The sequence below is a fragment of the Quercus robur genome, chromosome 1 (genome assembly GCF_932294415.1).
Source record: "Quercus robur chromosome 1, dhQueRobu3.1, whole genome shotgun sequence".
NCBI classification, from domain to species: domain Eukaryota; kingdom Viridiplantae; phylum Streptophyta; class Magnoliopsida; order Fagales; family Fagaceae; genus Quercus; species Quercus robur.
Window position 1 is genome coordinate 16918214 of NC_065534.1, and position 14619 is coordinate 16932832.

At 34.6% G+C, this 14619-nt stretch overlaps 1 pseudogene; it reads right to left on the reverse strand.

Moving 5' to 3' along the window:
• Nucleotides 1-4068: 4068 nt before the first annotated feature.
• On the reverse strand, nt 4069-6215 carry LOC126724506 (receptor-like protein 46; annotated as a pseudogene).
• Between the last annotated feature and the right edge of the window lie 8404 nt (nt 6216-14619).

The window sequence follows — 14619 nt, forward strand, 5'->3', positions numbered from 1 at the left end:
TCTACCTTAGTTTCAAAGTATCACTTTGAATCGCATTATGATGATACCAAAATCCAAGAACAAATGCTTTAGGCCCCTCACTACATCAAAAAATGACTTGCTCTTTTCTAAGAAAAATTGAGGAAGATCTTGACAAGGAAAATTATTAGATATTTTAGGAGTATGGTAATGTAATGCTCTCTCCTTTTATATTTATGGGAGTATCTATTAATTATTCCCTCGAAAGCACGAAGGGTCTTCGCAAACAATCTTGATAGAGCACATATGCCAGTGGTCTCGGCTAACAACGTTGGAGTCTTGACAGAACACACATGCTAGTAGCCTGGTGGTGAGTTTTTTATTATTATTTTTTTTTAAGAGAAAATTAAAATATTCATAATACAAAGTGAATAGAGTTTTTAATGGAATTGTATTTGTGTGTTAATGTGTTTTGTTGTGTTTGAAATATATATATATATATATATATATATATATATATATATATATATATATGAATGACACTCTTTCATTGAAAGATCTAGGACCAGCTTGGTAACGTTGTTTGAACAACAATTTTTATTATTTAAATAATACAATACGTATTTCCACTAAGTTTTTTCACTCACACATATTTTCAAGCATTTAAACAATATTACTAAAAATCTCTTATCAAACAGGCTTTAAAGTTCTAAACAATAGGTTTTGCATGGAATCCTCATGAATTTTTTCCAGAGGAGAAAAAAAAAGGGATTTAGGACCAAGCCCAGCCCAAATGGGTTGCACATTTTTGGGCACAACACAAGCCATTTTGAATGTTTTGGGTTTCACCAATTTGTATCTAGTCATTACAAATTTCTTAGTAAGGACTGTCACAGGCAAGTGTGGATGTGTGGGCTAAAGTTGTCGAAACCCTGTTAAAAAAAAAAAAATTAAATAACATATTATTTCCTTAAAGTTTGAATTAATATTGATTTTGTCCTGTATAATTTTAGAATCATGATCCACATCCCTAATCTATATATTATTAAAAGCTGAAACGTATCGTTTAATGCTGCTGCTCTCACGTTGTGCCACATCAGTTGTCACGTCATTTTTTTTTCTTTTCTTTTTAAAATATAATTTGTTCTACAATTTTAAAATGGTTTTTACAATTTTCAGCCCTATAAATGCAGCCCACTACTTATTTATTTAATTCCACTATCACCCTATAATAAATGCAGCCCATTACTTATTTATTTATTTTTACTATCACCCTATAATAAATCTGTATAATTAATCCAGCCCACCTCTTATTTATTTAGTTTCACTATCAAGCCTAACCCAAAGCCTTTTTCAACTTAAAGGAAGAGAAAAAAAAAAAAACAAAAAAACAAAACGTTGAAACCTTTCAAGATTTAGGGTTTTTTTTTTTTTTTTTTTTTTTTTTTTTTTTTTTCAATTTTCTTATAATTGTTTTTAACATTTATTTTTTTAATATTTACACTTCTCCAACCTTTCTCTCTCCCTTACCATTTCATCTCCCCACTACTTCTTCAATTTTTCTCCCTCCCCTTACCTTTTCATCTCCCTACTACCCTCTACATTAATATCATTCTTCCTCTTTTCCTTCATCTTACTTTATTTTTGTCTTTTCTTATTCACATTCTCTTACTATAAATTTATCATTATCTCTTCTATTCTATGCATAGTTTTTTCTCACAAAAAAAAAAGTTCCCTCTCTCTCTCTCTCTCTCTCTCTCTAAATTTTTTGGTGGATTTTTTATTATTCTTGCATCTCTACTTTAGGTTGATAATTTTTTATATTCTTTAAAACTCTATTTTGGGTTAATGTGATTTAGTTTTGTTTTTTAAATTGTGATTTAGTTTTGTTTTTAAAATTTTTGTTGTTGTTGTTGTTGTTGTTGTTTATTTTATTTTATTCTCTTTGATTTTTAAATGTTATCTTATTGTGTTCTAAAGAATTAAATATAGCATATAAAAATATAATATTATTCTATTACATAGCATGATTTGGATAATTTGGTATTTATTCTGTTACATAGCATGATTTTTTTATAGTTCTCAATTTAGATGTTAAACTATGAGACTTTACTAATTTTTTTTTAATTTTCTAATCCTTTGTGGTGGATAAAGTATTCTTAATAGTTGTATTAGAAGTACTCTATAATGCCATTTATTTAAAGAAAAGCAAAGGTTAGCCAAATGAAAATAATCGGATAGGTGACAAATTTTAACTTTTACAATTTTATTATTATTATTATTATTATTTTATAACAATACATGTATATAAATTTAATTCTTAGATTTTGCTAATAATTGTTTATTTGATAATATGTTTTGAGCGGCCGAAATTATAATTTCTATAAAGAAAATAACCTTAATAGATTATCAAAAACAAAATTTTTATCCTAATATTGGTTCAATTAATCATTGTTAAGTTTTATTAATTTTTTTAGTTTACGTTTTTTTGGTGTTTTGGAGTGTTCCTATATTACATTTATGATTATTCCTATAATAAATAAAAATATAATTACGAAATACATTACTCATTATTAGATTAGTTTAAATTGTAAAAAAAAAAAATTAATAAAACCACCATAAAAATAATTATCACGCGCAACGCGTGGATTCGCGGCTAGTGTTATATAATATTTAGATTTTCTTTTGTTAATCTCCATTATGAAGGTGGCAGTTAAGTGTCACTTAAGTTTGTAATCTCCATAATTGATCAAATTATACATGACATGTTTATAAATTCACAACACCTTTTTTTTTTAGGGGAATGCACTTCAATAAATAGAAAATATCAAAATCTAACCCAAAAAAAAAAAGAGAAGTAAAAAAATTAAAAATATATATATTATCTCTTCTCTTTCCTCTCATCAACATGATCCAGTCCCCTCTCTCTCCCTCTCTTCTCCAATTTGGTATCATATTCTTAAGTAAAAAGATAGAGCATGTGGTATCATATTTCATTGTAACGACAAATACTAAGTGCAAAGGAACAATCATTATCGTGAAAATTAAAAAACAAAAAATTGATATTTTAGATTAGCCATTTATCACATGGTTTTGAGTCTTTTATTGCTAGAATTTAACACAAAATTTATTTGTGAAAAAATTGAAATCTGTTTACTTGTTCTTGCTTAGTAGCATTGTTACTATCAACAAATAATACAGAACATACCAAAACCATCATCGTTTCTAAACACATTCTCATTCAGTAAACCTTTGAGTTTTTGCAATGGGCTATGCCACCTTAATCAATTGAGGGAAGTCGTATTGGTGACATGAAACATAAAACATATCTGTAAAATTACCAACCAACAGTTCCAAACAACTTGGTGGAACATTACAACATCATCTGAAGGTCTTGCAATTTCAACTTAAGCCCATTGTTCAAATGTAATCTTGAAGATGAAATGCCAGTATGTACTCCAATAACAAAGGCTATAAGGAACAAGTACCCCAATCTCCAATTTTGTATAAGCTATGATGAAGAAAATAGTTTCTTTGTAAACATTTGTAAAATGACTACAGATTTTATATCTTTTGGCTAAAGAAAAAAGAAAAAGAAGAGTAAAAAGGAATCGTACAATGAGGGCGAACAATTTACGAGGATTTTATATCTGATATCTTTTCAGACTAAGACTTGGTTTTTATTGTTATATCTTATATATTCCTTTTCATTTGCTCTCTCACCTTACTCTACAAATTTAATGACAAATAATTTTTTGGATGAAAAAGCAAGATTTTATTCAGCATCAATAATCCGACATTAACAAGCAACCACACAACTTGCAACGAGGTGCAAACAAACAAACAAAACCTCTGCTTAACAAAAATAAAACAACACTAAGACAATAAGAAATATGCCTCACTATCTACTATAGTACACCAAAAACAATAATCCGTAATAATTGTAAAGGGATTCCCCACAAACAACATGACACCTTGTTCTAAATGGCATTCTTAACCTTAGTTTTAGTTGCTAGTCTGCCTCTTTCATTTGAATTGAAAACCTTTATAAAGCTAGGATTTTATTATTTGACCATAGACTGTATGCATAACTTGTAAGACACTTGAAATTTACACCCTTTGCCTTCTTTGTTGACTAAGGGGATTTGGAGGTTTTGCAGGTACACAATACTCAGTTAGATATAGGATTGCCACAGTTACAAAGAAGGCAACCACATATCCAATCACCATTCCTTTCCATGAGAACCATGTTTCTTTTCTCTCAACCTCAGGTGGTTTTGTTGATGATGAGTCTTCTGGACATAACACTTGAATTTGCATTCCACACAATCCACTATTGTTGGCATAAAAGTTTGGATTATTCATTGTATCCATCTGGCTACCAATTGGAATCTTACCTGTGAGCTTGTTGTTACTCACATCCAAAATAGTCAATTGTAGCAACATTGCTAGTGATTGTGGAATTGAACCTGGTAGATTGTTACGTGACAAGTCCAAACAAATGCTTGCTGGTATTCTCCCATAAAAATTGTTAAGTGAGACATTGAGAAGCTTCAGAGCCTTCAGCCTTCCTAATGAAGTTGGAATTTTACCAGAAAGTTGGCTTATTGACAAGTCTAATAAAGAGTAGTTCTTGAGGTTGTCAAATGATAGACCTTGTTTTGACTTCTTCCAGTTCACTATCATATCATTAATCTTGGTGCCAATGGTGTAATAATTTGTTCCAAAACCATTAAAATACGAAAATCCATCGGGTGTTTCAATCATACCAGCAAGATTTCCAAACTCTTTAGGGATTTCTCCAACAAGAAGGTGCTTGAGAGATCAAGAATTTGGAGGCTGGTAAGATTGGAAATACAAATAGGGATTGAACCTTGGAGAGAGTTGTTTCGAAAAATTAGAATATGAAGGGTGGAGATTTGGCAGATAAAGTCAGGCAATTCACCTTTGATTTTGTTGTCATGGATGTCTAGGTATTCAAGCTTGCTCATATTAGTCAAGTTTCTAGACAATCTACCAGAAAACTTATTTTTTCCCAAAGCTAGAATTATAGTTTCGTGGGAAAAATTGGTTGGAATTTCACCTGAGAATTCATTTGAAGAAAAATCAATGATTTGGAGTTGTACGTTGGAACTAAAATCTGGTAAAGTGTTGCCAGAAAATTTGTTGTTTGACAGGTCCAACAAATAGAGGCCATAAATCTTGGAGATGGATTCAGGAACCTTCCCTGAAAAATTATTTCTAGTCAACGTAAGAATCCCAAGTGTAGTGGCATTACCAATGTTGTTAGGAAGTTCTCCATAAAAGTTGTTTCGGGACAAGGAAAGAGCATATAAGTTTTGAGAGTTGAAGAGGCGAGGTGGGAGAGAACTTGTAAGATTGTTATCTGACAAAATTATAGTTCCAACCTCCATTTCAGCAAGCCATTGTGGGAACATTCCTTCTAGCTGGTTCTCACTCAAGTCCAGAATTTCAAGTGTCTTTTGTGTAGAAATCCAACTTGGAATTTCTCCTGTAAGACCACAAGACCTCATAGACAACTCAGATAGTGTAAACTTTGGCACTATCTTTGCATTGTTATTCCAAGTGAGATTCTTTCCTCCAAGATGAAGGCCCTTCAAGCCCTTGATATTGAACAGCTTGGATGGAATATCTCCAATGAGCAAGTTGCTTTCCAAATGAAGTATTTCCAATTTCGTCAAATTCTGTATGGTTGATGGGATTGTACCCGTGAGCTTGTTGCAATTCAAGTCCAAATTGGTTAGGTTGGCTAGATTGCCAATATCAACAGGAATTTCCATTGACAATGAATTGTAACTCAAATCCATTGTTTTCAATTCCTTTAAATTCAGAATTGAAGATGGAATTTCCCCAAATAATTTGTTGCTGCGAAGAATCAAATGCTGCAACTTTGTCATATTCCCTGTCTCCTTAAGGATATTTCCCTGAAATGAATTTAAACTTATATCAAGATATTGAAGATGCTTCAAGTGAAAAAGCTAAGAAGGAATGGAGCCATTAAAGCCATTATTCCACAAATCAAGATGAATCAATTCTGTCAGATTGGCAAAGCCGTCACCTAACAATTCTCCTTGTATTTGATTCTAGGACATGACAAGGTGCGTCAAGCTTCTAATGCGAAAGAGTGGTGTCAAGATGGTGGAAGACAACACTATGGGCTCCTTCGACCAGATGAGGTCCTCTAGATATACAGCAACCACATTCCTTGAATGAAAGCGAGAACTACAATTGACCATGTCCTAGTGGCAACAATCTAAGCTGGAATTCCATGATTCTAACAAAACAGGAGGGCTTTTTGGTGAAAAAGAAGTAGCAGCATTGATGAGTGCAGGGACGGAACCAGGATTCATACTTTGGGGGGGGGGGGGCAAAGCTTAAAACCAAAAAAAAAAATTTATAAAAATAAAAACTAACATCTATTTCATATTCAACAAAATACTACATACAAAATAAGTATTTCTTAAACATTTCATATTATAAAACACATCAACAAAGTATAACATACAAAATAAGTGTTTCTTATTTTGTGCGCGATTTTTGTTTAGTCCATATTTATTTTTTTATTTTGTTTTTGTAGTTAAAGGGGCATGAATTTTATTTATTTATTTATTTTCTTGTAGGTCAATATCTAAATATTTTAGAGGAGGAGAGACAAATATATATATATATATATAAGGGCAAATCTTAATTTTTTTATACTAGTTTTTATTTTTTTTTTTTTTATGTTGGGGTGGGAGAAATGTGATTCACAGAAGCATATGATTATGCAGCGCTTGCATGAAACAAAAGCCAGCTTATTGAGCTTGTCCTTGATGTGACTCATGCCTCCTATTTCAAACAAAATTGAGAGACTTGGATGAGGGGCGGCAAATTTTCAGCTAGCACTCATAGCACCTTGTCCTTGTCTTGAAAATTTCGCAAGAGAGACTACTGCAGCCAGCAAGCCAGAGATAAAAAAACAGAAGGAAAGTGCAGTGCGTGTGTATGAAGGCAAAGAAAATTTGAGTTTTTTTCCTTGAACTGTGAGATACAAACGAGGGTGGAAACATAGGGTGGGGTTTCTTTGGGTTGGGCCATTATTATTCTATGTTGGATGGTTATGGAAAGTTGGGGAGGAGAGTGATTAAAATAGGTTCAGTTCACATGCAGTATCACCAATCACGATGTACACAAAGTCTTAAGTCATTGAGTACATACAATAGTTTTTGGAAAGGGCGGTACTGTTTCTTTCACACACTGTTTTATTAATATAATGTGTGAAAGAGTTTCTCCGCCATTTGGAAAATCTATGGGAAAGGTAAGACCTCTTCGACTAGCAGGAGAAATGAAGATTAATGAAACATTATTCTCAATTTTTTTTTTAATTGAAAAGGGTATGTACAAGGAACACGCATCCTCTGTAACAACTACTTGTAACAAACTCCAGTAAACTAATGGTCTATTTAGATTAAGGGGAAGAGAGGGAGAGTAGAGTAGAATAAATTTAACACAAAATTAGCTTATTTTTAGCCAACTCTACTCTACTCCTCCCTACTCCCCCTCATTCTCCCCTTCATCCAAACAGACCATAAGAGATAAATACACAAGTGGACGACTTGTAGTTTAACCAAGAAGATAGATGTAATATTAAATACGAAATGACATATAGCAGCAAGAACTCAGATAAGCTTGTATACGACATATCATGCATTATCAAGTTTTACCCTGTTGATCAAGCTTATTTCTCAACATCACTTGCTGGACTAGCAACTGTGTTAAGCATCGATCCATCTCATCTGTCCAAGATATGTACTTTCCTTTATCTTTTGCATTGTCAACCTCATTATAGTACGTTTCCTCAGCAACTACTGCTTCATTCTCAGCAATTAAATCCAAATTATTCTCAGCTATATTGACTGAGCTTTCTGGTGGATCATTGCAACCAATAATGACACACAACTCCTCATAGTTGTTAAGAACTCGTCCTTGAACAGTCCTAGCATCAGGGTTTATCTATATAAAAACAGTTAAAAATCAAAATCATCCCCCTGTACACATTATGATGAAAAGATCCACATGCAACTTTGTATATGAAATGCTTCTTTTCAATAAGATTCATTAGAAAAGTTCAATAAAGGGTGCAGCCCTAACTTTCTATATGAAGTATTATTATAATATAACAAATTTGTCAAGCATGTTAGGTACCTTGATATATTCATTCCAAGCTGAGTCGTTTGCAATTACCATCTTCCGTCTCTCATCCCATTCAAAGTCCCTCTGATCCAGGAGTTCTTGCAAAATATCATACTGTTTCTTACATGTTTTGAGACGGTTCCTAACATGATCCTTTGTCAAGTCAAGATGAAATCTTTCCTTTATAGCCAATACAGCCGCTTCATATGCTGCAGGTTTGAATTTATTATCTAATCTATTTTTATTCCCAAGTATCACTTGCTCTACAAGAACTTTGCCGAGGCAGCGATCCTTCAAATGTCCACCTCACGTTCTTCCCTAGATCTTTTGCCTTTCCACCGCATCGAACAGGGGAGACATCAATAACATCAACAGGCTCTGCAGCCTCATGAGAATCACCAAAGATAATGAACAACTGATCATAGTTTTGAATAAATCGATTGCGGAAAATCCTGGCATCAGGGTGAGTCTGTAGAGTACGTAGAAGACTTAGAAATACGACATGGTCATAGTCCATGCTTGACATTCATTTTGAGAAAACAGAGATAATTTTTTATCACTAAATTTAGATCTGAAAAAGAGAGTTACCACTTTAGCATAATAGAAATCAACTTCAAACTTGGATTTCAAGAACTAGAGGCTTTTATATGTCCTGTCAATTGAGTATGTTTCTGAATTGACTAAATGGTTTTTGTCATTGTCTGATTGGTTTATCTCCTTCCCATTTTGTAATGGGATCTCATAGTGGCACAATGGCAATTTTATTCTAAAGGCAATCAAATTATATGACCTCCTAGATAAACTCTGGTCGAATCAATACATTCTGTAGTGGATGTCAACTAGGTTATGACAGATGACTGTTTCAGATATAAGATTTTACCTTTTCTTTTTTGTTCTTTTGACTGTTCAGATGATAGGATATTTTTAATAGAGTTTTGGATGAATGATGCTCTTTCTTTTGTTGTTGGTAATTGCACACGCACTATTGGGTCTTTGAACCCACGACCTTATCCTACACCTTGTTCTTACAACAGAGATACCATCTGAAACAGTCATCTGTTCAGATAATAGAATATTTTCAGGGACTTTCTGATTGATGATACCCTTTTTTTTTTTTTTGGTAATTATACACGCACAGGTACGTCTTTAATCCACAACCTTATCTTGCATCTTGTTACACGGGAAGGAGGTACTATATGAGCTAAAGCTCTATGGCATTAATGGTATACAAATTAGAAATTGAGTTGCAAGGAAATAGGCTTATACACTTTATTGGTAGTTAGAATGATTTGTACGATAAATTAGAAGTTAGAATTGAAAGAAAAGCTAAAGCTTGTGAGAAAGAGAATGAAAAACCGAGAAAAGAACTCTCTCGAAGTTGTATTCAATGATCTTTTGAAGTATACACTGTGTATCTATTTATAGGACTTCATAATAATATACGTGGATTAAATCCTAACAAACTTGTAACTAATCATTCTAACAGAATCTAAAGGAAGGAATAAATATCTAGTTGATATCAAAAAAAAAAAAAATCTAGTTTGTTACAGGGAAAATATCTGAAAGTAGATAAGGATAAGAATTCTGCATATTGTTAGTGAAGAGCAGTGTTGGTTTAAGTAAAACGACGTCGTGCTCTTTAAATGAAACGCTGCCGTCTTGACTAAATCAGAATAAGACCCATGCTTCACTAACTCAAATGGTGTCGTTGCGTGCTTCACTAATTCAAAAAATAGATGTTGCTCAACTAGCCGTTGCAACCACTGTTTAGTTGTCTTCCTCTTTCAGGAATGTGATGGGATACTTCAAATTTATTTTTTCTCATCGTTGCTTCACATCATTCACTTCTCTTGATCTTCAAAAAGAAACTAAATGCAAGCCAAATTTTCTGTCTCTGTTTGGGGGGGGGGGGGGGGGGGAGGTTAGAATTCAGTTTAGTACTACAACATTTTCAATTGCTACATTTTGATCCCCAAAATAAAATGGTTAAGGTTCTATCCAATGACACATTAACGATTTAATTTTAATCCAAACTTTAGGGGGTCAAAACGTGGCAAATCAAAAATGGTGTAGTACCATGTGATAATCAAAACAAAGGAGGTAATTTGTAAATGGAAATTTGACCACAAAATAAAAAATTATTAATTTGGAAGAAACTCTAATGATTTCATTTTATTCAAAACTTTGGGGGGTCAAATGTAGTAGTTGAAAGTTTGTGAACCAAATTGTTATAGGACCAACAAGGGGTAAATCGTAATTTTCCCCTTTTTTGGGATTAAAAATGAAGTATTTCCCACATGAATGAGTTTCTTGACATTGTGTCTAACACTACCAGAGAATTGCTTTAAGATCTGTGAGGCTCATGGTGAAATTGCTAAGCATTTGGAAATTTCTGCTGAAAGAGCTCTAAGGGGGGTCCTTCAAACTGAAAATAACTTTAAGGCAAAAGCTGAAATTTGGAGCTTTTAGAAAAGGTTCTACAATTCACTATTTTTCATTATTTATAAATTCATAATTTTATAATATTATTCACTATAATTTGCCAAACATTCAGAACGCTAAAGAGCTTTTCAGTTAAAACTATATCGCAAAAGCTTTACTTCCTACAACAAAGTGAGCTCATTGTAAGCATATTTCTCCCTTTCACCATAGTGCTTCCTATGTTATCAATAAAAAATTAATAAGTAATGAATTTTGTGTTCCTTACAAATAAAAAATTATATATTTTTTATTTTATTTTTATTAAGGTTTTCATCTACTCATATTATAAGCCAATTTGCTAGTGATAGCATATAGTGTGGATTAAAATTTTCCAATTATCACATTTAGAAACGATTGAGAAAAATAGATTTTTCCCACCATTAAAAAATTTTAACTTGTAGCATCCTATTTAATGTTATCTTTTTAATCCCAAATCAATCTATCTCATTTGAAGTATGCAAAGTATAACTATGATCTCTCTTTTTGAATACATTACTTATCTCAATACATTAATAAAAATACATCGAATCAAAACATACCTATATGAAGATGTTTCACAAAAAAACAAAATGTCATATTAATTATCACTTTTCAGAATCTCATATCAATCACTGCTTAACAATGATTGATTTGATTAATTTGTTTTGTAAAAAAAAAAACAATGATTAATTTGATCGATTAGGAAAATAATTTGTTGTTTATAATCTATTAAGATTATTTCTCTGTAGAAACTACAAATTTTTCCACCCAAAAAGATTATAAAATGAACAATTATTAGCAAAATATCATAATAATAATAATTGTGGGGACCTGAGGACCGAGGAAGGATACAATAAGCTATGATTATCATTATAAAACCATTCTAAGCCCAAGGAGGGGATTCACCCGAGGATAGGAGGAGAAGAGACAAAATACTTCCTGGAAGGTCGAATGGAGAGGATGGTGTTCAGAGAGAGAGTCAAGGTAGGTGAAGGAAGTTTCAAGTGAAAGCTCACCCACTGCCTCCGCATTAAATGACTGGCAACAGCTTTATCAGCTACATTGATGAGGAAGTGACATGAACAGTAGAATTCACAGCTAAGCAGCTTCTTCTACCACCTTCAACAGAAGTTTAAAGGGACAAGTGTCCTAAGGAGAGTCTGGGGGATTGTAGATGGAGGGCTAGGATGCAATAAGGTTAGGAATATATAAAGAAAGAGGACTTTCAGATGAAGGGATCCCAGAATAAATTAGAAAGAAAGAGATGAGAACAAGAATAGAGAGAGAGAGAGAGAGAGAGAGAGAGAGAGAGAGAGAGAGAGAGAGAGAGAGAGAGAATAGTGTACATCCTTGGGCGAGATTGTAAAGAACCATTTATATACTTAATCTTTGGCTTTCGTTCATTCCTTCTCTGTCTGAATCCTTGGGCTAAACCCAACTTGTTTTACCTCACTCTTTACAAATATCTATTGGTTTGGGCCTAAATGGATTGCACAAATTTCACTATTCTAAGTGAGTTTGGGCCGCTAGATTTTTGTGTCTTTACAATTGATGCCGTCTGTGAGAAACAAGGTTTTGTTGTGGGTTTGTTTTTTATTAGCCATGGCCTACCTAGAACAGAATAGGGAAGAATCTGTTGGTTCACAATGGGAAAATCAATTTATTAATATGGAGCAAAGGAGATACAGACATCATACGCCAAGTGTTATGGTAGAGTCCTACCATACAGAGCATACTGAGAGGAGTCACTCAAGGACATGGAGCCATGTTTCGCATGGGCAGGAAACGCGAAAACTGAAACTTGAGATAGATCACTTGCGCAGGAAACTGCGGCGAAGGGAGCATGGTAGAAGGAGTCCATCACCCCATCAAGTGATGGATCAGAGGAGAGTAAGGATCGCTCATATCGCCATAGGTCTAGAACCCCATATAGTGAGTCCTTCTCAGCATCTTCACACCAAGATAAACTAAAAAATGGAAAGTTCAAGCGTGGGCAAGGGTCATCTTACTATAGCATGGGGAATGATGCAATGAGTAAGGCACTTCGTCAAATCTCAAAGTCACCCTTCGTTAGGAGAATCAACAAGGCTAGGCTTCCCCACTAGTTTTCATAACCAACATTCACCATCTACAATGGAAGGTCCGACCCCATAGAGCATGTGAACCACTTTAATCAGAAGATGACAGTCCATTCTGGCAATAAAGCCCTTATGTGCAAGATATTCCCCTCCATCCTCGAGCTGTGGCTATGTGGTGGTTTAATGCTTTGGAAGATGGATCAATAAGGTCCTTTGAGGAGTTGACAAGGGCATTTAATGCTAGATTTATGATGTGTAGTAAGGTCCCTAAGCCTTTAGACTCTCTGTTATCTATGGTGATGAGGGAAGGTGAAACCCTCAAGACCTATTCGGACAGATATTGGAAAGCATACAATGAAATAGATGGGGATTTCGAGGATGTGGCAGTGAGAACTTTTAAGGTAGGGCTTCCAAAGGAAAATGAGTTGAAAAAGTCACTAACAATGAAGTCTGCCCTTAGTAGGAAAATTAGACCCAGCTTATGGATCACATTGATAAGTACAAACGAGTAGAGGAAAATTAGACCCAGGGAAAGGGCTAGGCGAAGGCTTTTCCTTAAAAGAGGGATCCTCAGGGAGGAGGATATCATAGTAACCGGCCGAGGATAGATTTCCCCAACCAGACATCGTCTGCAGGTGCTTAGGTGGTTAGTTCGTTGTCTAAAAAGCCTATCTATCAAATAAAGGAAAAGATAAATAAAATAAAATAAACCGTATTTCAAATGGCCCAATAAAATGGGTAGGGACCCATCCAAGAGAAACCAGAGCCTTTACTACCATTATCATCAGGAAAAAGGACACACAACTAAAGATTGCAGGACTTTACGTGATCATCTGGGTCAATTGGTGAAGGCAGGGAAGTTGAGGCAGTTCTTGCACCAACCTGTTGGTCAGTTTGGATAGCCCGAAACTGGGTATCAAAGGAATGGAGCTCCTCGGCTAGCCCTGGCACAATTAATGTCATTTTTTCTAATCCCAAGGGCGATGCTGGAACTTGCACGAGGGTTATGTCTGTGGTTTCGGGTCCCGACTTAGAAGACAGGAGCCAGGCTTGCAAAAAGGCCAAAATGGTGGTTATGCCCACTTTAGGTTTTTCAGAGGAAGATAAGGAGGGGACGTTCCAGCCATATGATGACGCCTTGATGGTAACCATTCGGATTAGGGGGTATGATGTAAGAAGGGTCCTGGTAGACTAGGGAAGTGGAGTGAAGATTATGTACTTGGACTTGTATAAAGGGTTAAATCCCAGGCCCGAGGACTTGGAGAAGTATGATTCACCATTGGTGGGCTTTGATGGGAGATTGGTAATTCCCCGCGGGATGATAAGGTTACCTGTATAGGCTAGGGATGAGGAGGTGCAAGTTCACTTCATTGTAGTCGAAACTTATTCTCCTTACACAACCATCCTGGCCAGACCATGGCTTCATGCTATAGGAGCAGTTTCGTTAACCTTACATTTGAAAGTTAAGTACACCACATAGGAGAGAGTTGGGGAATTAGTTGGAATTCAAGCAATGGCTAGACAGTGTTTGATAGCAGCCATTACATGGCAACCTGCGGATTAAGCCATGGCAAAAGAGGAGCGAATCCCATAACAATCAAAGGGTCCGGAAGTAGGAATTGGGACCTAGTCACAGGGGGTGCTGTCTAAGGAAATGGAAAAGGTTTTAATTGGTCAAGATGAAGAGAGATACTTTCAAGTGGGGTCTCAGTTGCCACCCTTAGAGAAAGCAGTGGTGAAAGTTCTGGAAGATAATATGGATGTGTTTGTCTGGAGCACTTATGACGTGCCCGAGATTGATTTAGAGTTTATATGTCATCAGTTGAATGTGAATTCAGATGCGGTTCCGTAAAAGCAACCACCTCGGCGCTCGTCAAAAGAGCACGTTGAGGCAGTAAGAGATGAGATTAATAAACTTAAGCAAGCAGAG